This window comes from Dermochelys coriacea, chromosome 7, assembly GCF_009764565.3.
Source record: "Dermochelys coriacea isolate rDerCor1 chromosome 7, rDerCor1.pri.v4, whole genome shotgun sequence".
In the NCBI taxonomy this organism is placed as follows: Eukaryota; Metazoa; Chordata; order Testudines; family Dermochelyidae; genus Dermochelys; species Dermochelys coriacea.
Window position 1 is genome coordinate 14,434,213 of NC_050074.1, and position 23,470 is coordinate 14,457,682.

Sequence of the window (23,470 nt, forward strand, 5' to 3'; positions counted from 1 at the left end):
TCATGTGCTCAAAATTAAAGAATATGCATAACTGCTTTGCTGAATGAGAGCCATAATTCAGATTACACATGTTGAACACTACACTATACTTTAACAGAAACAAAGGAGAATCATTTCCAGCAGATACATTTAGTATGCATCTGTATGTGTATTTGTCAGCTTGTGCCTCCTGGTATCCTGGTTATAATAAAGCATTTTGCTTCCATGAGTAAGCAAATGAATGAATAAATTTGCAAGGCCTTCAACCTTGCCCTTTGCAAACATACTTACTCCTTGTCATGGGGAAGAGGGTGTCAGGAATTTTGTTAGATGCCCTTGTCCCATCCTCAGTGCAAGAGAGTGTTATAGTACAAGCGTTTATGTACAGTATATTATTATTGTTATTATTTATTTGTATTTGGATTACCGTAGGGCCTAGTAGCACTAGTCATGGACCAGGACCTCACTGTGCTAGGTGCTGTATAAATACGGAACAAAAAGATGGTCCCCAAGGAGATTATAATCTAAATATAAAACAAGAGATGGATTCAGATGTACCTGGGAACAATGAGACAATACTGATGATAGACAGTTATACTATTGTCAAGTTATACTATTGTTAAATATTTTTTTGGAGGCATCAAGGCAAAGGAGAATTTTCTAGAGGGATTTTAAGGAAGATAATGGGGTAGTTCTGTGGTTGTTTGTGAGGATCTCCTCCCAGAAGGGAAGGATGTAGAGGAAGGATGGTAGAAAGCAGAAAAGTGCCCGTCTGAAAACTTAACAAGTGGGTGGTGGAGGCTGACATCATGGGATGATTGAAGGTGACCATCGACAGCTCACTGAAAGACAGGGTGGGGAAAGACCAGGAAGGGCCTTAAAAATGTTGACCAGCAACTTATGACTGATGGGATAGAGAATAGGGAGCCAAAGGAGGGATGCAAAGAGAGGGATGACATAGTCAAAACAATGGGCTAGGAGAATGGTCTTTATAGCAGTATTCTGAAGGGGTATGAGCACAATTGCTTTTATCAAGACTAGAGAAAAGGATATTGTAGTAATTGAGATGTGAGCTGAACAAGAGTTTTAGCTATGTGGATAAGAAAGGTTATATCTTACAGATATTATGCAGAAAGACTCTGCAAAATTGAGACATAGCCTGGATGTGAGAATCAAGAGAGAGATTTGAGTAGAAGTTGACACACAGTTACAGGCCTCAGGAATAGGTCGCTGATGTTGTCCACAGTGATCGAGAAAGGAGAGGTAGCGGGGAAGGCTTGGGAGGAAAGATTAAGATCTCTGTTTAAATTATATAGACATTTTGATTATATCCCTCTCACTAACCCTTCATATATTGCTTGCTTCTTAGGACCTGATCCTGAAAAGTCATAAGCATGTGCTTAACTTTAAATGGATCCCTAAATGGCCCCCTCAAGGATTGAACTCACAACCCTGGGTTTAGCAGGCCAATGCTCAAACCACTGAGTTATGCCTCCCATCCTATACTGCTTCTTGTTTAATGCACACAGTAAAAATCTCATAACAACAGTATTTTCACAGGGGGTAGGGGAGTTGGAGGCCTACTCTCCTGAAACTTCTCCCCCCCCACACACACACACCCCCAATTAAATTCAAATCCCAGTGAAATTTCTATTCCAAAGGTCAAATTAGAAAGCATCCATCCTAAGACTTGTAAACTATTTCTCAAATCAGTGACTCCAAAAATTATTCATTAAAATACAAGCTTTTAAACTAAAACAGTATTAAGCCCTGTATCAACAGAGCTTTTTTTCTGAACTACACAGGCAGCTGTACAGTCCTGACACCACAACAAGGACACAGGCAGAAGAACTTAATCTTTATGTATTTGTGAAAGGGATGACATAAAACCCTGCTTTTAAAAAGTCACTCACAGGTTTTGTAGAGACAGTGTTTAGCAATATTAGACCCATAAATATCGAGAGGCAAGTCTTGTCTAGTGTTTTGAGAGCAAAAAGCTTTAATGTTTTTGGGTGCTAGTCATCAGTTAAAGTGCTTTCAGCCCTCTTTCTTATAGACAGGCTATGATTTCCTTTAAGCTATGTTCTCTAAACTCTATAGAATATTAAGATGGCCTGGAGTATGCTATTTTTTGTATTTTTTGCAAATACAGACTAATACGGCTGCTATTCTGAAACCTGCTATTTAAAGGCTGTGTTATGGGCCAAATTAGAAGATTTTATAGTCTACATCTAGTGAAGTCACATTACTCCATATGCACCAATGCACATGGCTTCTTTCTCCATCTGTTTGTGTATTTGTGTCCAGGATATGAAAGCATAGGTCTGTTGTGTGTATTAGAGCTATGCAAATCTGGTGAAAGCAATTTGGAAGACTGTGTATGAGCAATCTCTTGATAGAACATCTTTATCCAATCTAAAATGAGCAGATATGCCAACCTCTTTGGTCTGTGCTTTCAATAATATGTCATTTCTGACTTATAATCACTTGGGGCTGAATTCTGTGGTCCTTAATCAAGCAAAATGTCCATTGATTTTGTTAAGGACACCTGAATTTTGCCTTAAAATGTATACTACATCATAGATCCAAGATACTTTACATCTGAAAAGGTTATACACTATTGGAAACGTTTAAAAAAATAGCGCGTATACAAACACAAATCATTGAATATCAATGGGACTTGTGCTTCTAAATCTTAGGCAATTTTCAAAATCCCCTTGTGTTTCTTGGCTATTATACACCTGAAAATGTAGCTAGGTACGGTACTATAATTTAGCCTTTGCCTAGTTTAGTAAATTACCATATTAATTAAGGCTACATTCCCAGGAAGTCAGGAACAATTGTACTTGGGCAGCTAGACTGAGACGTTGTCCATGAGATCATAACCATACTGCTATTTTTAGCATGTAGCTGGAGCAGAACTAGCATGTGTCTGTCTACCCCTGCTGGGAACCAGCCTCCCAGATACTGTGTAGACATACCCTTTGAGCCAAGTATAGCAGAATAATAGCATCCAATATTTTGCTATAAGCCCTGAATCATGTTAAATCGGGATTTAACAATGTATAAAGAATTTATTTATTGATCAAATTTTGATCAAACTAGCCAGAGACATAAAGGGTAACAAGAAAATATTCTACAAATACGTTAGAACCAGGAGGAAGACCAAGGACAGGATACACCCATTACTCAAAGCGGGGGGGGGGGGGATAATAACAAATAATGTGGAAATGGCAGCGGTGCTTAATGATTTCTTTGTTTCAGTTTTCACCAAGAAGGTTCATGGTGATTGGACATCTAACGTACTGAATGCTAGTGAAAATGAGATAAGATCAGAGGAGGCTAAAACAGGGAAAGAACAAGTTAAAAATTACTTAGACAAATTAGATGTCTTCAAGTCACCAGGTCCTGATGAAATGCATCCTAGAATTCTCAAGGAGCTGACTGAGGAGATATCTGAGCCATTAGTGATTATCTTTGAGAAGTCATGAAAGATGGGAGAGATTCCAGAAGCCTGGAAAACAGCAAATATAGTGCCCATCTATAAAAAGGGAAATAAGTACAACCCAGGGAATTACAGACCAGTCAGCTTAACTTCTGTACCTGGAAAGATAATGAAGCAAATAATTAAGCAATCAATTTGCAAACATCTAGAAGATAATAAGGTGATAAGTAACAGTCAGCATGGACTTGTCAAAAACAAATCATGTCAAATCAACCTGATAGCTTTCTTTGATAGGGTAAAAAGAAAAGGAGTACCGGTGGCACCTTAGAGACTAACAAATTTATTAGAGCATAAGCTTTCGTGAGCTACAGCTCACTTCATCGGATGCATGCATCCGATGAAGTGAGCTGTAGCTCACGAAAGCTTATGCTCTAATAAATTTGTTAGTCTCTAAGGTGCCACCGGTACTCCTTTTCTTTTTGCGAATACAGACTAACACGGCTGCTACTCTGAAACCTTTAATAGGGTAACAAGCTTTGTAGATAGTGGGGAAGCGGTAGACATGGTATATCTTGACTTTAGTAAAGCTTTTGATACTGTCTCGCATGACCTTCTCATAAACAAACTAGGGAAATGCAACCTAGATGGAGCTACGATAAGGTGGGTGCAAAACTGGTTAGAAAACCATTCCCAAAGAGTAGTTATCAGGTTCACAGTCATGCTGGAAGGGCATAATGAGTGGGATCCTGCAGGGATCAAATCTATGTCCGATTCTGTTCAATATCTTCATCAATTATTTAGATAATGGCATACAGAGTATACTTATAAAGTTTGATGGGTTGCAAGTGCTTTGGAGGATAGGATTAAAATTCAAAAGGATCTGGACAAACTGGAGAAATGGTCTGAAGTAAATAGGATGAAATTCAATAAGGACAAATTCAAAGTACTCCATTTAGAAAGAAACAATCAATTGCACACATACAAAATGGGAAATGACTGCCTAGGAAGGAGTACTGCAGAAAGGGACCTGGGAGTCATAGTGGGCCACAAGCTAAATATGAGTCAAAGGTGTAACGCTGTTGCAAAAAAAGCTAACATCATTCTGGGATGTATTAGCAGGAGTGTTGTAAACAAGAAGTAATTCTTCTGCTCTACTCTGCTCTGATTAGGCCTCAACTGGAGAACTTTATCCAGTTCTGGACACCACATTTCAGGAAGCATGTGGACAAATTGGAGAGTCCACGGAAGAGCAACAAAAATTATTAAAGGTCTAGAAAACATATCACCTATGAGAGAAGATTGAAAAAATTGTGTTTGCTTAGTTTGGAAGAAAGAATGAGAGGGGCCATAATAATAGTTTTCAAGTATGTAAAAGGTTTTACAAGGAGGAGGAAGAAAAATTGCTTTTCTTAACCTCTGAGGATAGGACAAGAAGTAATGGGCTTAAATTGCTGCAAGGAAGGTTTAGGTTGGACATTAGGAAAAATTTCCTGTCATGGTAGTTAAGCACTGGAACAAATTACCTAGGGAGGTTGTGGAATTTCCATCATTGGAGATTTTTAAGAGCAGATTAGACAAACACCTGTCAGGAATGGTCTAGATCAGTGGTGGGCAACCTGCGGCCCACGGGCCACATGCAGCCCATCAAGGTAATCTGATTGCGGGTCATGAGACATTTTGCTGGTGTCGACCATCCGCAGGAACAGCCCTCCACAGCTCCCAGTGGCCGCAGTTCGCCATTCCTGGCCAATGGGAGCTGCAGGAAGTGGCAGGCTGCAGGGATGTACTGGCCACCGCTTCCCACTGCGGCCACTGGGAGCTGCAGGGGGCCGTGCCTGTGGATGGTCAACGTCAGCAAAATATCTTGTGGCCCGCAATCAGATTACCCTAATGGGCTGTAGGTTGCCCACAACTGGTCTAGATAATTAGTCCTGTCATGAGTGCAGGGACTGGGCTAGATGACCTCTCGGGGTCCCTTCCAGTTCTATGATTGATTTAAGCATCTGCTGCTGTTACGATATATCAAAATGAATAATTATTTTTCATATAAGCTGTAAATTTAAAAAAAGAAGATAAGTAGAAGTAAAAGTAGATAAGAAATAACATTGATACTTCATGTCCCAATCATTATAAAATGCTTTAAACTTAATAAAAAAGGATTAACCAATGGAGTATGATGTTTTGACAGTGCATTATTCAACCAAATGCACAACTGTGCTTATTTCTGCAAGATACAGTCACATAAATTGGCTTTCTAAAAGACATGTAGACACCTGTCACAACCAATTTGAATCATTTTTCTACTATATTTTTGATTTTGTTTAGTAGTTATGAAATATTCCTCATATGTGTGTAACACTCTTTTAGTTTCAGAAGTGGAATAATTACAAAAAGCATTCTGGATTCTAAAGATATGCTAAGCATTTTTTTATACAAGCTTAAAGAGAAACAACCATGGAAACACTCCTCTGGCAAACAAAGAAATGCAAAACAGAGCTTAGCTTTCATAAAAGATAGGAAGCTCTTTGTCATATCACCAATGACCTGAGACATGCAGCCTCCTTAGGGAAGTCTTACTGTTTTCATTCTTGTTTCCAGGGTGTCCGGAGTTCAGTAGCTGAATTATTTCTACATTGTAGCCAACAACAGGAAGCAAGTGGACCTAGTATACAAATGCTGTTAACATACCTGACTTCAGATTTTCAAAATTAAGCAATTAGGTGAGCAGTAGATGAAAATGCGTTTAAATACTAACAATAGAGATCAAACATTACATTATCTGTGTCTCATTCTACCCATGAATTCTTAGTAAAGAGAGATCATCTTGCCTTTTTCTTGCTATTTGGTGCATTTCTGATCTCTGCTATTAACTGATGTGACCTTGGCATAAAAGATCAAATTGTGATTTTCAAGACCTCTCTCGAGGTAAAAGTTATAGCTAGAGTTTCCAGATTTTATATTGCTTTAATCCCTGGCCATGTGAACCCTAAGGACAAATACAGCAGCCCTGGTTTGCTTATCATTTAATCTTCTTAGCCTATAAATATTGATGATTGTGCTTTCTGTGAATGTTAAAATATGGAGAAAATATTATCTGCCCTGGCCAAAGTTGGATAATTATAACCATCAAATGCCATATGTTCCAAGTTAAAATTTCTTTATGAAGTTTACTGAGATAAACTACAGAGGCTTGTGAGGTTTTTTAGGGGTATTTTGTTTGGAGCGAGGGGACTTTTATTCCATCACATATGATGTTTCAGAAGTGAGTCATGCAGTACCCTATATTAAATGATAAACTAGAAGGAAAAGTTAAATGTGTTGCGATATCATACTAGCTGCAGCTGGCAAGTTTGACTGACCTTGGACATTTTTCAGAGAGTTAGTATGGTCTAATAATCTACTCCAGACTGTCATCACTTCATTCTACCAAAATAAGGTGCATTCATAAAAGTAAGGAGTTTCAATATGGCATGTTAATAAAGGTCACAGAAAAAGCTAGTATTGCACTAAAAAGAAATTCACGTTTGTACTAAAGGAAGGTTGTTAATGCATGCATGCTAATAATATCTTGCACATATCTGGTATGTTTCATCCTAGGATGTCAAATCTCTTTGCATATATTAATTAATTAAGCCTCTTTTGAGGTATATAGTTCAAGTTTTATTATAACCATCTTTACAGATGAATAAACTTTGACACTGAGAAGTTAAGTGACTTACCGAAGGTCTCACAGTGAGCCAGCGACACAAATCAACATTTTCTTCACAGACTAAATATATCACAAATTTTCTTACAGTCACATGGGTTCAATGATGGTTGATTAAGGGTGACAGTACTATAGAGATGATGTAGTCTAAGCAGTGTTCCTCAGTTTTTATTGGTTGTTTCTTCACTTTTTGAGACTTATCCAAAGTAATTGTGGTGTGCCTGTGACTAATTTTTATTAATTTTTGTAAAGAAACCAACAGTAAAAAGTACAAGAGGTAAATGACCTACAGCATGTATGTTATCAAATACCGCATTTTCACAGGATAGCCAATAAAATTATGCAATTATGCAATTTTACAACTTGTCAAAACCACAAGACCAGACCACACAAAATCAAACAGTATGACACAGACATAACAGGTTAAGAGTCTAACTGGAACAGATGCAGAGAAGGGCTACTAGGATGATCCAAGGAATCCTTATAAGAGGAAACTCAAAGAACTTGGCTCGTTGAGCCTAACCAAAAGAAGGCTGAGGGAAGATATGATTGCTCTCTATAAATACATCAGAAGGATAAATACCAGGAAAGGAGAAGAGTTATTTAAGTTCCAATGTGGACAGAAGAACAAATGGCTATAAATTGGCCATCAACAAGTTTAGGCTCGAATTTAGGTGAAGGTTTGTAACCATCAGAGTAGTGAAGTTTTGGAATAGCCTTCCAAGGGGAGCACTGAGGGGGGGGGGGAAAACCTAACTGACTTCAAGGCTCAGCTTGATAAATTTATGGAGAGAATGGTCTGATGAGACTACCTAAAATGGCATGTGGCCCATCCTTGACTGCCAATAGCAAAAATTCCCAATGACCAGAGATGGGACACTAGATGGGGGAGGACTCTGAGTTATTACAGAGAATTCTTTCCCAGGTATCCACCTGATTTATCTTGATCACATGTTCAGGGTCTAACTGATTGCCACATTAGGGATTCAGAAGGAATTTTCCCTTAGGAGATTGGCAGAGACCCTGGGTATTTTTCACCATCTGCAGTATATGGGGCACAGGTCACTTGCAGGTTTAAACTAGTGTAAATGGTGAATTCTCTGTAACTTGAAGTCTTTAAAGCATGATTTGAGGACTTCAGTAACTCAGCCAGAGGTTATGGGTCAGAGGTTAACAACGGGTTCCTTTCTCACCCCACAAGGGGGTTGTTGCCCACCCCTGCGCCCCGGGACTCCTGCCCCATCCAACCCCCCGCATTCCTTGACGCCTACCCAGGACCGCAGCCCCATCCACCCCCCCCCTTGTCCCCTGACTGCCCCCAGAACTGGACAGGAGGGTCTCATGGGCCACCATATTGGGTGCCCACCCCTAAGAGCCAGAGGCACCTGCCGGGGGGAGAGCTGGGGAGTCCCAGAGGTGCTTACTTGGAGCAGCTCCCAGGAAGCATCCGGCAGGTCCCTCTGGCTCCTAGGGGTGGAGGAGCATAGCTGGGGGGGAGCAGTCGCTCCTGCACTGATCAGATCAAAAGTGGTGCCTTAGGCGCCGACTCCCTGGATGCTCCGGGGCTGGAGCACCCACAGGGAAAATTTGGTGGGTACAAAGCACCCACTGGCAGCTCCCTGTCCCATCCCATATCACCTCACCTCCACTCTGCCTCCTCCACTGAACACGCTGCCCCCCTCTGCTTCTCCGCCACCCCCGCCCTGGCTTCGCGCAAATCAGCTGTTCGGCGGAAAGCCGGGGAGGGCTGAGAAGCCAGTGGTGGCTTCCCGCTCAGGCCAAGAGTGGCAGAGGTGAGCTGGGGCAGGGAGCAGTTCCCCTGCACGCCCCCTCCCCGGGTTAACTGCTGCAGCATGGGCGGCCCTCCTCGCGCCCGCCCCCGCCCCAGCTCAGCTCCACCTCCCTGGGTCTGAGCGGGAAGCTGCTGCCTGCTTCTCAGCCTGCCCCGGCTTCCTGCGCAAATAGCTGATTCGCGGGAAGCCTGGGGGGGGCGGAGAAGCAGGGCGGGGCGGCGCGTTCAGGGGAGGAAGCAGAGGAGGAGCGGAGGTGGGCTGGGGGTGGGGTGAGGCAGAGAGCTGCACCCACCAAATTTTCCCCTTGGGTGCTCCAGCCCCAGAGCACCCATGGAGTCGGCGCCTAAGGTGCCACTTTTGGCCGGTTAAATTTAGAAGCCCTTTTAGAACTGGTTCTCCCTCGCGGAACATCCAGTTCTAAAAGGGCTTCTAAATTTAACAACCGGTTCTAGCGAACCGGTGCGAACCGGCTCCAGCTCACCACTGTATATATGTACACACACACGACATACACAAACAGGCAAAAAAGAGAAGGAGGGGACCAGGGAGACTGAAGGGGCAGGAAGAGGAAGGAAAAAGGCTGAGGTCAGGTGGAATGGACGTCGGTTTTGTTTGAGCTATCTCAGGATTCTTTATCAAAATATATAAAGAAACAGGATCCAATTTCTTTTCAGATTTATATCATTGCTCTTTACGTCAATAAGTTATTATATTGCTGCTAACTCAGACAGGACTGAATACAACTGCTCTCGTCTGGGCATATGTCTAGTCCATTTTTGTAAAATCATGCCTTTTGTAATCATTATGCCCTCCAAGAATCTTTGTGGTGGAATTAAACCCAGTTTAGTAGATCGGTACATAATCTAGGATATAATTTTCAGATGAGATTTGGTTGCTGAAAGCCATGCTCTATTTTCACCCTTGTGTTCACCTCTTTCCATAGCTGCCTGACCATTGAACAGTCCCACAGTATATGCCTCACGGTTCCTTTTTCTCTCTTACGGTGCCCGCAGATGTCGGAGGAGAAGGCCCCCATCATGCACAGCCTCTGTGGCATCCAATACATTTTGAACAGCACCTCTTGCTGTCTTAGTTGTAGTCTTAGGTCTGCATAATGTAATTCTTCTTAATATATATTATGTAAGGCAATGGACCAAATTTGAAGGAGATGTATCAGACCACCTTACACTAACTTAGATTCCCTTATGCTCACTTAGTTAGCGTTAGAACTGATTAAATCCATTTTACTGATATCTAAGGGAGTCTAAGTCAGTGTAAATTACACACCAAAGAACTGCAAGAAGGTATAATTAAAGTAGTATGGTGGCTACTTTAACTTATACCTCTTTACCCCCTCAATTGGGCCGTAGATGTATGTGCAACAATCAGTGACCCTCCCTTAGACATCAGTGGAGTGAGAGAAAGTAGTTCTAAAGGAGTTGAAGTCAGTCTAATGGGATCATAGTTATTGTTAGGGAATTTAAATTACACTTCACCCCTGAATCTGGCCCTATGAACGAATAACCAAGGCCTGAATAGTTAATTCTTGATGGAATCTACATTGGCATAACATACACATTGAGGGGAACTTAATTAGACTCCCTTTAGGGTTTCTTAGGGTTATGATTCAAATCTGAATTTGTAACTTTTGTGAGTTCAATGTCTACATCATGGAAGACCTACAGTATTCTCCAGCTTTCCTCTTGCTGATATTTAATAACATCAAAGTTTTTGAATTGTTAGATCAAATTCTGCTCTTGGTTACTCTTGGTATGCACCCATTTAACTTGAAACGCAATTTGGCACAATCAAGAAATGCTATTTTAATCGGTGTTGCTTGATTTTATTTTAATCTGTGTTCCTCATTTTTGTAATTTACATCACATAATGAATGAAAGCTCCTCACTAAAGGCAAATAAGTTTATTTTTAAAAAATAAACTATATTTTCCACTGCATGCATCCGATGAAGTGGGTTTTAGCCCACGAAAGCTTATGCTCAAATAAATTTGTTCCTCTCTAAGGTGCCACAAGTACTCCTCTTTCTTTTTGCTGATACAGACTAGCCTGGCTACCACTCTTAAAATACATGGTTCATCTTTTCCTCCACTATTTCCTTAGGAATTTGAGATGCAAAGTCAGGGCATGCCTTATTTATAGGTATAATTACAGATAAGTTTTGATCTCTACTATGTAACACAAAAATGCAACATAATCAGCAAATATATATCTCCAAATGAACAGCAAAGCCAAAGAATGCCAAAAGATGCAATTTGTAGACAGAATCAAGATTCATAACACAATAATTTTCTAATGATCAAGTCATCTTTCTTTCAACCATTCTACTTTACCATTATTCTTTCAACCAGCTATACCACTAGATATGGCCCTGTCAGCATACTCCCATCCTAAGCAAGAACAGGCTGAAACAATACATGAAAGGGGAAACCTTTATGGAAAAGCAGAAAGTGGTGCTTTCAGCACGTGGTACAATATTTTGAATCAGCACTGGGTCAAAGCTGCTGTGCTTCTGGACATATGTTCTGGAGAGAGACAAAAACAGGTCTTGGACAATCATGGTCATTGCAGATCCTGTGGCACTTTTGCTAAGATTGACTATGTTAATCCTGGTGGCATACCAATATTCTGGTTATTTACTGCCTAATAATCTCCCCTCTGCAGTGTCAGTTGGAATTTACTGTTTGCTTCTTAATAGGAATGCGATATCTCTGTGCCCTGTTAAATATTTGGTACCTTCCAATAGCTGATGAAGGGATCCTCTGTCTGGTTTGTATAGCCCTTTTGGTTGTTATGAAATTAATGTAAACTCATAATAATTTCCCTGTAGTATAACTTTCACTCACCAATATTATCATTTCTTAACAACAAATTTGTCCTATTTTGGAATGCTCAGATAGAATAGAACCAAAACTCATATATGTATATTGATGTTAATTTGTTTTTTTAAGCAAATTATAAAAAAGAAACTCTGTCTTATTTAGTTTGTTATCAAGGCTCTAAAATAAAAACCTGATTTGAAAGTAGGTCCCTGATTCAACCCTTTCTTCTTCATCTTCTTCATTTTTTTAAATCATTAAATAATCACAAATTATGGAACAAGACAGTGCATAAGTTACTGATGCTCAAGGGCCATAGAAATTTACATACAGTGTAATTTATGCAGATTTTATGTACCTACTTGATTTGTATTTCTTTATTCCCTACATTTTAATGCTAACATAAAAATTTTATTCTCAGGAGTAATTTTTAATTACCAGTTCTTTTTATTTCATTAAAATGTCCTCTTAGTGGAATTGTGCAGACACACAACAGTTGTTGTATATGTGAGGGCTCGTTTTTGGATTGTTTTTTAACCCAATACAGTAGTTGATTTTTTTGCTGATATTTGATTTGATGAAAACAAAAATATATGATAATTAATACTCATTTGAACAAAATATAGCATAAATTGTAGTTACTGATCATGCAAGCAATCTGTGATGAGTGGGCCATGGGATTTTGTATACACATTCAGACCATCAGTCCATCAAGTTAAATATCCTGCTTTTGACAGTGGTCGGTATCTGAGAATAAGTATTATATTCAGAATGAATTCCCACTTATTTTTTATCATCTGCTAAACCAACCATGAAATGCAGTGTCAGGGTATAAAGCTTCTCTCTTGATCATGTGACTAGAAAGGGTATTTCCTACTCCTCACACATGACCTTGCTGCCACAAAAAAATCTGGATTATCCTGGGATACCTTGATTGAGGGCCTGATCTAATGAAGTGCTTGAACACACACACAGTCTAATATGGTATGATTTTTTTAATCATCTCAGGGGTCCCCAATTTTAGTCACATCGTATTTGTCTTACATATAAATACTCTTATTGACTTGACGTACAAATATAAAGTTGACTCCCTTCTTCCACAATAATTGTAAATAAATAAATGAAACAAAAATATACTCAACCCTTTTAGTTAAATCCCCAAGCTGCAGCATTCCAGTATTGGTCTCACAAACTTAATATCACTTTCCTGGTCACTTCTGCCCTGGGTTTACATCCAAGGATCACATTAGCCTTTTTTTGCCACAGTATTGCACTTGGAGCTCTGGGTCAGTTGTTTCACCACTATGACCCCTAAATCCTTTTCAGATTCACTGCTTTCCAGGATACCATCTCCTATTCTGTCATTATGGCTTGCATTCTTTGTTTCTAGATATGTAACTTTGCATTTGGCTTTATTAAAATGCACTTTTGTGATGAAGTGGCAAGTACCTCGGTGGCATCATAGTCTTATTGTTGAAGATGTTTCGGCAAATCGTAGGGGCTGGTTGTATTCCCAAAAATATGTGTGTCTACTGACTTCTGATTAGTGGATTGGGGGAACCACATGTACTTGCGTGTAATGAAGGATGACATAGCATACCTTGCACTGAGCTGATCTCTTATTATGTTACCAATATCTTATTGGGTGTGGAAGGATTGTACTGTATAGGAAGTGGCTTTTTATTATCTGTGAATCTCAATATCCAGTACTACCAATACATTACATGGAGAAGGTGCAGTCTTGTAGAGATATTACTTTCATATAGTACAATAGTACCTAGGTGGGTTTGTAAGCAGATGAGCTAAAGAGGGTGCCTATCCATGGGCAGACAAGGGCATCACAGAACAATATGAGTCACTAATATATATGTCTCCTTTTGATACTATAACTTACAAATTTGAATTAGATTGTGGTCCTGATTCTGATCGCAAACCAATGTAAATCAAGGGTAATCACACTATGAAGTCTGTGGATTTAAATCTGTGTGATCAATGTCATTGAGGTCAGAATCAATCCGTAAACCTTTTCTTATAGCCTGAATGTTTTTCCCCCAGTCTTCAAATAAAGCATTTTTTTCTGTTCAGTTGTTTGCAAAGCCTCATTTAAATTTATTTAATTTCACCTACACTATTGTTGATTTCTGTTATGGGAAGACATCTTTTATTTGTTTAAACAAAGAAAATTGTTTAGAAACCAATATAATCAAGAATTCATTGGAGATTTATACCGTATAATGATTGAAGCCTGTTTCTTATATAAAGCTCACATAACCCTTTGCGGTTGTGATATAGAGTTTAATTCTCAATGTCATGCTTGGTAGCCTATTAAGTTATAACACTCCCATGGTAAATGAAGACCAAATAATTGTATGATACATCACTGACAGCGTGGTGAAAGTACTACACCACTGGTAACCATATCTGTATATTTTCATGATGCTTAATGTTTTATTCATCTCAGTCACTTCACATAATTTGAGTTCTTCTCACTGGGAAGTTCATTTGTTTAAGACATTGGGAGCATTAACATTTCTTGTATCTCAAAATTTTCATTTTAAGCAGAGTTAATTATCCAAAGTCTTTTTATAAAGAATATTTACAATAAGTTAGGACCATGCCTTTTCTCTATCAACACAGTTGATCTAAGCCCATCCAACTTGTGTACGTCTTCATGCCCCTATTACCAACCTCTACTGTTACCTGCTATCTAAGTGCTGTAGGAACCTGGGCATTATATTCGGTTTGGTAGCCTGCTTACTTAAAAGGGGAAGGAGTTATCTTGTGTTGCTGTGGGGCTGCTGGCTGAATCCTTTTCTTTGCTTGCCACCTTCTGGCCCCTGTACTCTGAGTGTACGTCTTGCTGTGCAAAGTCGAAGAACCTATGATGCACGGTCCAAAAATGAGTCAACTGATGTCCCCTTCCTTCAGTGTGGGTTTCAAAGAAAGGGAGATGATGTCATCATGGGAAGGGGGTGCTATGAATTGGTGAAGTCTGTACAACTTATGAACACTAATTAATATTGTGGAGTTGTACTATGAAAAAGTGCTTTATTATGAGTGCCTATATGTATGTGGGTCCACCATTGCTGACAGCGCCTGTAGCATGTAGAAAATGAAGAATATTTGTGGTTTTAGATCTTTATTGTTTTGTATGATCTGTAGTCTCCTGTGCTTTGCATCATTAAGTATAAAAGAGGATAGTAGTATTAGACTGTACTCTCTCTGTGTGTGGACTGCTTCTGCATGCCCCTGAGAGAATTAAACTGTAAACAAAATCTTCACACCTTTGGGGTGGAGTTCTGGGAAAGGGGTGTGCTTATGTAGCTGGGGATCTTGGGTGTCGGTGCTAGTCCTGGAGGCCCGAAGCAGGTGGACTGAGGATCCTCATTTCCAAGAAGGAGTAGCAGACTGGGAGTCAATGCCCAGAAAATGTGCCAGAGAGGCCAGCCAAGGCCTTCACAAACACACCTCAGGGGATCCAGAGCACAGAGGCCTGGCTTCCCCTCACAGCTGTCTAGTGTGTGGCTGGCAGGAGGCACTTGCTAGGATCTGTGACGGGGAAGGAAAAGAAATGAGATTTTTGAAATTAATTTAAATTTTAGGAGCAATAGGAAAGAAAGAAGATGGTGGAAAAGAAAAAGTTGAAGAGATGAGAGATGGGAAACTTGGGTCAATGGCAGACAGAAAGGCAGAGCACAGGCAGATCTTGGCAATAGGAGAGTGAAGCATATGGAGAGCGTCAGCAACAGAAAGGTGTGGACAGGAACCGGACAACAGAATGGGCCGCAAGAGTGAAGAGATGTAAGAGAGAGAGAGAAATAGATTGAGAAAGAGTGGAGCAACAGGGGCTGAACGAGCAACATAAGGAGCGAGACAGGAGAAGAAAGTGAATTATATTTGGCATGGCAAACTGCTGTGGATCATGTACACCCCACTTGCTCCTAATTCAGAAAATGCCCCACTATGCAATATATATACTATCACCTCAGTGTAGAGCTAAGAACAAGCTCTCATGAATCATGCAGTTCTGGTTGCCCTATCTCAAAAAAGACATATTAGAAATTGGTACAGAGAAGGGCAACAAAAAATGATTCGGGGTATGGAACAGCTGCCATATGAAAAAGAGATTAAAAAGACTGGGAATATTCAGCTCTGAAAAGAGACGACAAACGGCAGATCTGATTGAGGTCTATAAAACCATGAATAATGTAAAGAAAGTGAATAGGGAAGTGTTATTTACCCTCTTTACATAAGATTAGAATTGGGTCAGCCAATGAAATTAATAGACATCAAGTTTAAAACAAACATCTGGAAGTACTTCTTCAGAGAATGCACTGTTAATCTGTGGAGCTCATTGCCAGGGGATTGTGAAGGCCGAAAGTATAGCTGGGTTCAAAAAAGAACTAGATAAGTTCATGGAGGATATATCCATTGAGTGAAGGACACAACCCCCTACTCTGGGTATTCCTAAATCTCTGACTGCTGGAAGCTGGGACTGAGTGATAAGGGATGGATCTCCTGAAAATTGCTGTATTCTGTTCATTCCCTGTGAAGTATCTGGCACTGGTTACAGTTGGAAGATACAATATTGGGCTAGATGGACCATTGACCTGACCCAGTATGGCCATTTTTATGTTACTATGCATTGTAGCAGAGCCGTTGCAACTCCATAGTTAAGCAACGGTTCGGTTTTGCACTTGATGCAGGACTTCACCCTCTGTTTTTGTTTGAAAACCACAGCATAACCACCTCAAATTTTCAGCACGTAATCTCAGAGTGAAGCTTGAATTTTCTAAGGAGTTTCAAGTACATCTGTTAATTACTTTCCTAGTTTTAACTAATTAAAAATTGGCTAAAAAAGTTCATGTTCTGAGTCTCATGACTTTTAAGGGCTCATCTAGCTTACAAAGCACAAACTAGAAAGTCAGAATACTGTAGCAAGAGCTCTTTTAGATTTATGTAATTATTTTTTTAATTAACTAAAAGAAAGATAAAATCTTCCTTATGTTATCTAGAATCTGAGAATTTGTGGGCAAGCCAGACTGTCACGAATATGTGACAGGTTAGGAGTGATCGTCACAAAGGGAAATATACATAGCTGCACCATTTGCACTGTAATTCACAGTAATCTGAAGTTGCAAAGGCTTATTTTCATTTCTTCTCTGATGCTATCCCATTGATCTTTATGGTAAAAAGTATGGAGAACAGTTTCCCACCTACTCTTCATGCAGGGGTGGAGAGGCACTAGAAAGGTGTGTTGCCACTGATTGAAGATAGCATAAATCAAAGGAATAAAATGTATGAGTGCCACTTATGCAATAAAGCTGCTTCTGGGGAAATTTTCAGCAAGTTCATTTAACTTTTGTATGGCAAGTGGTCTTGCTTCCATGTATTGATTGTTCAATTGTGCAGAATTTAATTCTGAAATGGAACATTTTGTACCTATTTGAATACAAGTTTCTAGGCAATGTCTCCACATTGCACAGCATCCAAGAGTAAAGCAGAACGTCTTTAATTGGCACTTCACTAATCCATATATTTGTATAAATAAATCAAAAAAAGCCATAATTTATCCTCACTTCTCACAAAATATGTAATAGCAAGATACTATGTACCACAGTAAATTCATTTGTACACTGTGGAGATGCATAAATAAAACAAAACTATGCACTTCAAAATAAGGGAATGAAATATGTTTTGTGATGCATCAGCCTTTAAATTTTATTCATGTTTGTTCACTTAGGACTAGATTGAAAATCCTTCTTACACACATTAGTGAAAAGTTACTCACAACTGAAGCCAATTGGACTACTCATGTGAGTAACAGATTCACAGTAGGGCCCTTATTTACAGTGTAAGGCTGAGTAATGCATGAGCATTTGCAGGACACAGGCCTAATTTACAAAATTCAGTAATTCATAGATTCATAGATACTAAGGTCAGAAGGGACCATTCTGATCATCTAGTCGGACCTCCTGCACAGCGCAGGCCACAGAATCTCACCCACCCACTCCTATGAAAAACCTCACCCATGTCTGAGCTATTGAAGTCCTTAAATCATGGTTTAAAGACTTCAAGGAGCAGAGAAGCCTCCCTCAAGTCAACCATGCCCCATGCTACAGAGGAAGGCGAAAAACCTCCAGGGCCTCTCCAATCTGCCCTGGAGGAAAATTCCTTCCCGACCCCAAATATGGCAATCAGCTAAACCCTGAGCATATGGGCAAGATTGACCAGCCACAGAAAATTCTTTCCTGGGTAACTCAGATCCTATCCATCTAATATCCCATCTCAGGGGATTTGGCCTATTTACCCTGAATATTTAAAGATCAATTACTTACCAAAATCCCATTATCCCATCACACCATCTCCTCCATAAATTTATCAAGTAGAATCTTAAAACCAGATAGATCTTTTGCCCCCACTGCTTCCCTTGGAAGGCTATTCCAAAACTTCACTCCTCTGATGGTTAAAAACCTTCGTCTGATTTCAAGTCTAAACTTCCTGGTGGCCAGTTTATACCCATTTGTTCTTGTGTCCACATTGGTGCTGAGCTGAAATAATTCCTCTCCCTCTCCTGTATTTATCCCTCTGATATATTTATAGAGAGCAATCATATCTCCCCTCAACCTTCTTTTAGTTAGGCTAAACAAGCCAAGCTCCTTAAGTCTCCTTTCATAAGACAAGTTTTCCATTCCTCGGATCATCCTAGTAGCCCTTCTCTGTACCTGCTCCAGTTTGAATTCATCCTTTTTAAACATGGGAGACCAGAACTGCACACAGTATTCTAGGTGAGGTTTCACCAGTGCCTTGTATAATGGTAATAAAACCTCCTTATCCCTACTGGAAATGCCTCTCCTGATGCATCCCAAAACCGCATTAGCTTTTTTCACAGCCATATCACATTGGCAGCTCATAGTCATCCTATGATCAACCAATACTCCAAGGTCCTTCTCCTCTTCCGTTAATGATCGTCTATATTCATAACCTGAAACTTACCCGGAAATGAGCTCTGGCCATTATTCTGTCATCTCTCCGCAGGTCACTCAAGTGGAGACTTTTTTTCCCCTGGTTATAATCATTTTCTTGTCATAAATAGATTACTGGCTGTTTTGCCAACAAACTGGTGTCCTCTGAGTGATTTTCTCACACCCACAAAGAAGCTCAAGACCAGCTCTGGGTTTAAACTTACCATTATGTTGTTTACTTTTTCCCCATACTGAAAGAACTAGAGTTACTGGTGTCATGACAAATGACCTAAGAACTATTTTTAAAACCATCCTTACCAGCAAAATCCCCAAGAGCAGTAAATCAGAATATTAAAAAAATTCTCCCTTTGCAGCCAGTTTTAAAATTAAACACCCACAGAAGTGTTTGCAGGATCGGGACCTGAAAACTGTATTATGTACAGTCTTTACTGTGCCTTTTTATATAATGCAAAATTAAATAAGTCAATCTATGGTGGAGGAATAATTGAATAGCTGAGTCACAGCTTAAAAAGTCTATTACTACATGTCTGCAGGACTTTGACATTATAATACTTTTAAAATTTTCTTTCCAGATAGATGGACACATTTTAAATACATACATCTCCCTTGATGAGTGGAACCATGATGCCTTTCCTTGGATTTTTTATCATCAATACTAATCATTACATTTTTCTCCAAATGGTTTCATTTGTGCAGTTTTAACTTTGTATTTCCCAGATGATGATATTACGTGGTAGTAATAGTGGTTGTGGTAGTGTCATTATTATTTGTTAAATACATGTGTATGTATACAGATGCACACACACAGTTTTTGCTTATTAAATGCCCCGTTGTACAACCCTTACACATGTTGTTGACCATTACTCATGCGAATAGTCCCACTGAGGCCAATAGGACTATATCAATGATTAAGTTCTCATCGATATGAGTAAAGGTTGAAGAGCTAGCCCGGCTGTACAGTATTGGTAACCGCAAATGTTGAAGCCTGGCAAAAAAACCCAAACCTGATATTGGCTTAAAAATCATGAGATTTTTTCAAAGGAGTTATTTTTTTTGCCTTCTGGTTTCTGAGCCTCTGGTGTGGCCTTGCTTCATGTTTTCAAACTTTTCTCCACAACCACAATGGCTAGAAACTTGCTTTAAAATAAAATAAAAATAAGATAATGTTAAAACTTTACTTGTTGACTTGAAGAGAAGTGATGTTGGTGAAGTCTTATACCTGAGCAAAGATGTCTGTGTGGATGAATTAAATCACAGCTGAACTGACTGAAAAAGATCTCCTCAGTCATCTAGTCCAATGACTCTCAACCTTTCCAGACTACTGTATCCCTTTCAGGAGTCTGATTTGTCTCGCGTACCCCCAAGTTTCACCTCACTTAAAAACTACTTGCTTACAAAATCAGACATAAAAATACAAAAGGGTCACAGCACACTATTACTGAAAAATTGCTTCCTTTCTTATTTTTACTATATAATATAAAATAAATCAATTGGAATATAAATATTGTACTTGCATTTCAGTATATAGAGCAGTATAAATAAGTCATTGTCTGTATGAAATGTTAGCTTGTACTGACTTCGCTATTGCTTTCCATGTAGCCTGTTGTAAAACTAGGCAAATAGCTGTATCCCCAGAAGACCTCGGAGTACCCCCAAGGGGTAAGCATACCACTGATTGAGAACCACTGATCTAGTTAGTCCCCTGCTCTGGGGAACTGATCCTGCAACCCATACCCACATGAGGAGCCCTAGTGGACTACCTCACATGTTTAAACCTGCAGTTTAATCCCCTGGGGCAGAATTGCCTTGCAACAATCTCTTGAGTCTGTTTGAAAATCACTAGTGCTTTTGTTATTATGTATGCAAACCTCCCTTGGCAGATTATTCCATTGTCAGACTGGTTCTACAGTTTAAAAAAATCCTAATATTTAATTTATTTTCTCCCTACTTTGGTTTCAGGCCATTAGTTCTAATGTTACCATCCTCAGCAAGAATGAAGTTCAATCATACATTCTTTGCACAGTCATAACTAGTCAGAGGAAGTTTCTGGGAGGATGAGGAATGCAGGACTTGGCCTTTAAAAGCACCACTTTCCCATTTGTGTATTATTAATTTTAAAGGTATATTTTTGCCTGCTTGAAAAGACATCACCATTGTTTTTTCTCTAGGCTACAACCTAAGTAATGGGGTGTGAAGGCAAGGGAATTCTCTTCACCCACAACTGTCTGTTGCTTGATTCTCAGCATTCAGTAACTTCCCAGCTAAGGAATATGACTCTGTTTTTTCTTCCTTATTTATGCATAGTTTTGTATTCTGCATTGTTTTTGCTACATATGTTCCCAATCTTTAATCAGGGTTGCCAGTATGAACCTCTTTCTCCCTGTGAAGTTCTACTGCAATGGCCCACAGCAGTTGATCCAATGCAGAATTGAGGCCCAAATTATGATGACACGTTATTTAATTTGGATCATAACTTTGAGATTTATGTGTTACTTTGATCTTCCCTAAAGGTCTGATCATGTAAAGGGCTTAGCCAATTGCTGACTGGCCTCAATTATCATTGCCTCAGTCTACTGACTCCAAAAGGAACTGAGATGTGTTGATATTTGACAGGTTTCAGAGTAGCAGCCGTGTTAGTCTGTATTCGCAAAAAGAAAAGGACTACTTGTGGCACCTTAGAGACTAACAAATTTATTTGAGCATAAGTTTTCGTGAGCTACAGCTCACTTCATCGGATGCATTCGGATAAATCTCCCCACTGTATTTTCCACCGAATGCATCTGATGAAGTGAGCTGTAGCTCACGAAAGCTTATGCTCAAATAAATTTGTTAGTCTCTAAGGTGCCACAAGTCCTCCTTTTCTTTTTGTTGATATTTTGGACTGTTATAATTTTCACAACTCATTCACAGTGTTAGAGGGCTTTCCCTTCACTGGTTCTTGTTATGCAGATGGAAAGCAGAAGACCAGAAGTGCAAAATGCAGGCAATGTGATGTTTATTGGGGTTTAGTTCCAAGCAAACATATTTTGAAGCCCTTCACACCAGTCGGCCTTATCGCTATACGCCGATAGAGTTTTCCCTTCCCTCCCACAACTACAGTTCTGTATGCCAATAGAACCCCTTCTTCTAACCCCAGCTATGCACACCGATGGAGCTCCCTCAACCCAGTGTTCTGTTTCCAGCTCTGATGCCACAGAGCATTTACCTCGTGTCCCCCTTCCCAGCTCTGATGCTGCAGAGCCCTGCCTATGTCCCTGTTCCTCATTGCCCTATTACCAGTCCCCCATTCTCCCATTACCATTCTCATTCCCCTTCCCACTCCCCATTCCCACTACTTCTTCTTAGCAGGCCCAAATATACCTGCAACACACGACCCTAGTCACACCTCTTATAACTTATGGTCATTTTCCATTCTGGAGGGTCATGAGTCGGGGTCTTCATCCCATCCCTTTTGTACCCCATGGAAGGGGTAAGGAGTGAGGTTGTGCTCCGTTTAGGGGCAGGCATTACTCTGGTCTTTCAGTGTTTTACCTCCCGCCCCAATCTCCCCTTACCCCACCCGACTGGTTGCCTGACCTTGCTTTGAGATAGTTGAGGCAGTTGTCAAGTGTGCGCTCATATACTACACTCCCACCATACCCTGTAACACTTTCAGCTCCATCCCTTATCTGTCTCATTGTATTAAAAGCCCCATCTGGTTGTGGGAAATGCAACACACAGCATCATTGTCCTTTGTTCTTCAGATATATTAGTAAGGATGTAAGAGTATTAAAAGTCAAACCCAAAATTCTCTCTCAGGCTAACAAACAAGTTTATATACTAACCCACAGCAGTGCACAAATTTACTTTATCTCCCTTCACAAGCCATACACCTTCTGAATATTGTGCAATGTTATTCAGTCATTTAAAAATAGTAAAATGTTTAGCATAAGGACACAGCAGAACTGTGCTAAAATCTGTATAAACCTAATAATTAATTGTTGCCCATTATTTGCCTTCTGATTACTTACTGTTTTTACTTAGGTTGTAAACTCTTTGGTGTCGGGGCTGTCTTTTTGTTCTGAATTTGTACAGCACCTAGCGCAATGGCGTCCTGGACCATACAATCATAGAACTGGAAGGGACCTCGAGAGGTCATCTAGTCCAGTCCCCTGCACTCGTGGCAGGACTAAGTATTATCTAGACCATTCCTGACAAGTGTTTGTCTAACCTGCTCTTAAAAACCTCCAATGATTGAGATTTCACAACCTCCCTAGGCAATTTATTCCAGTGCTTAACCACCCTGACAGTTAGGAACATGGCTGGGCTCCTAGGTGCTACCACAATACAAATAATAATAAACCCTTGCCTTGTCCCCAAAAAGTCTCTTTGTGATCGGGCATAGCACTCATCCCAAGGCGTAAGAGAGAATGAGGCCCCAACCCTGCAAACAGTTTGCACATTGTGTAGCTTTACACCGGAGGGTAAAGGTATGTGCATCCGTAACTGTTTTGCAGGTTCAGAATCTATGACAGTACTGTGAGATTAATACCTGAATGGCACTGTGGCTAAAATGAAAAATGGAGTCGTCTTAATTCAAAGAGCACTACCTATGGACCTGTGTTAACTCTTCGTAGCAAAAAGATCTAAAGGGGATAAAAATTAAGTATAATTGTTTTCACTTTGTAACAGTATAATGACATTCCTGTTGTTCACTTATCTCAGGTGTATTTTCTCTTTTTCTGCT

General features: G+C 39.9%; 1 protein-coding gene across 8 annotated transcripts in view; it reads left to right on the plus strand.

The window, feature by feature from the left end:
- CNTN4 (contactin 4) overlaps positions 1 to 23,470 on the plus strand; it is a 657,694-nt gene that overhangs the window by 457,213 nt on the left and 177,011 nt on the right. The window lies entirely within an intron of this gene.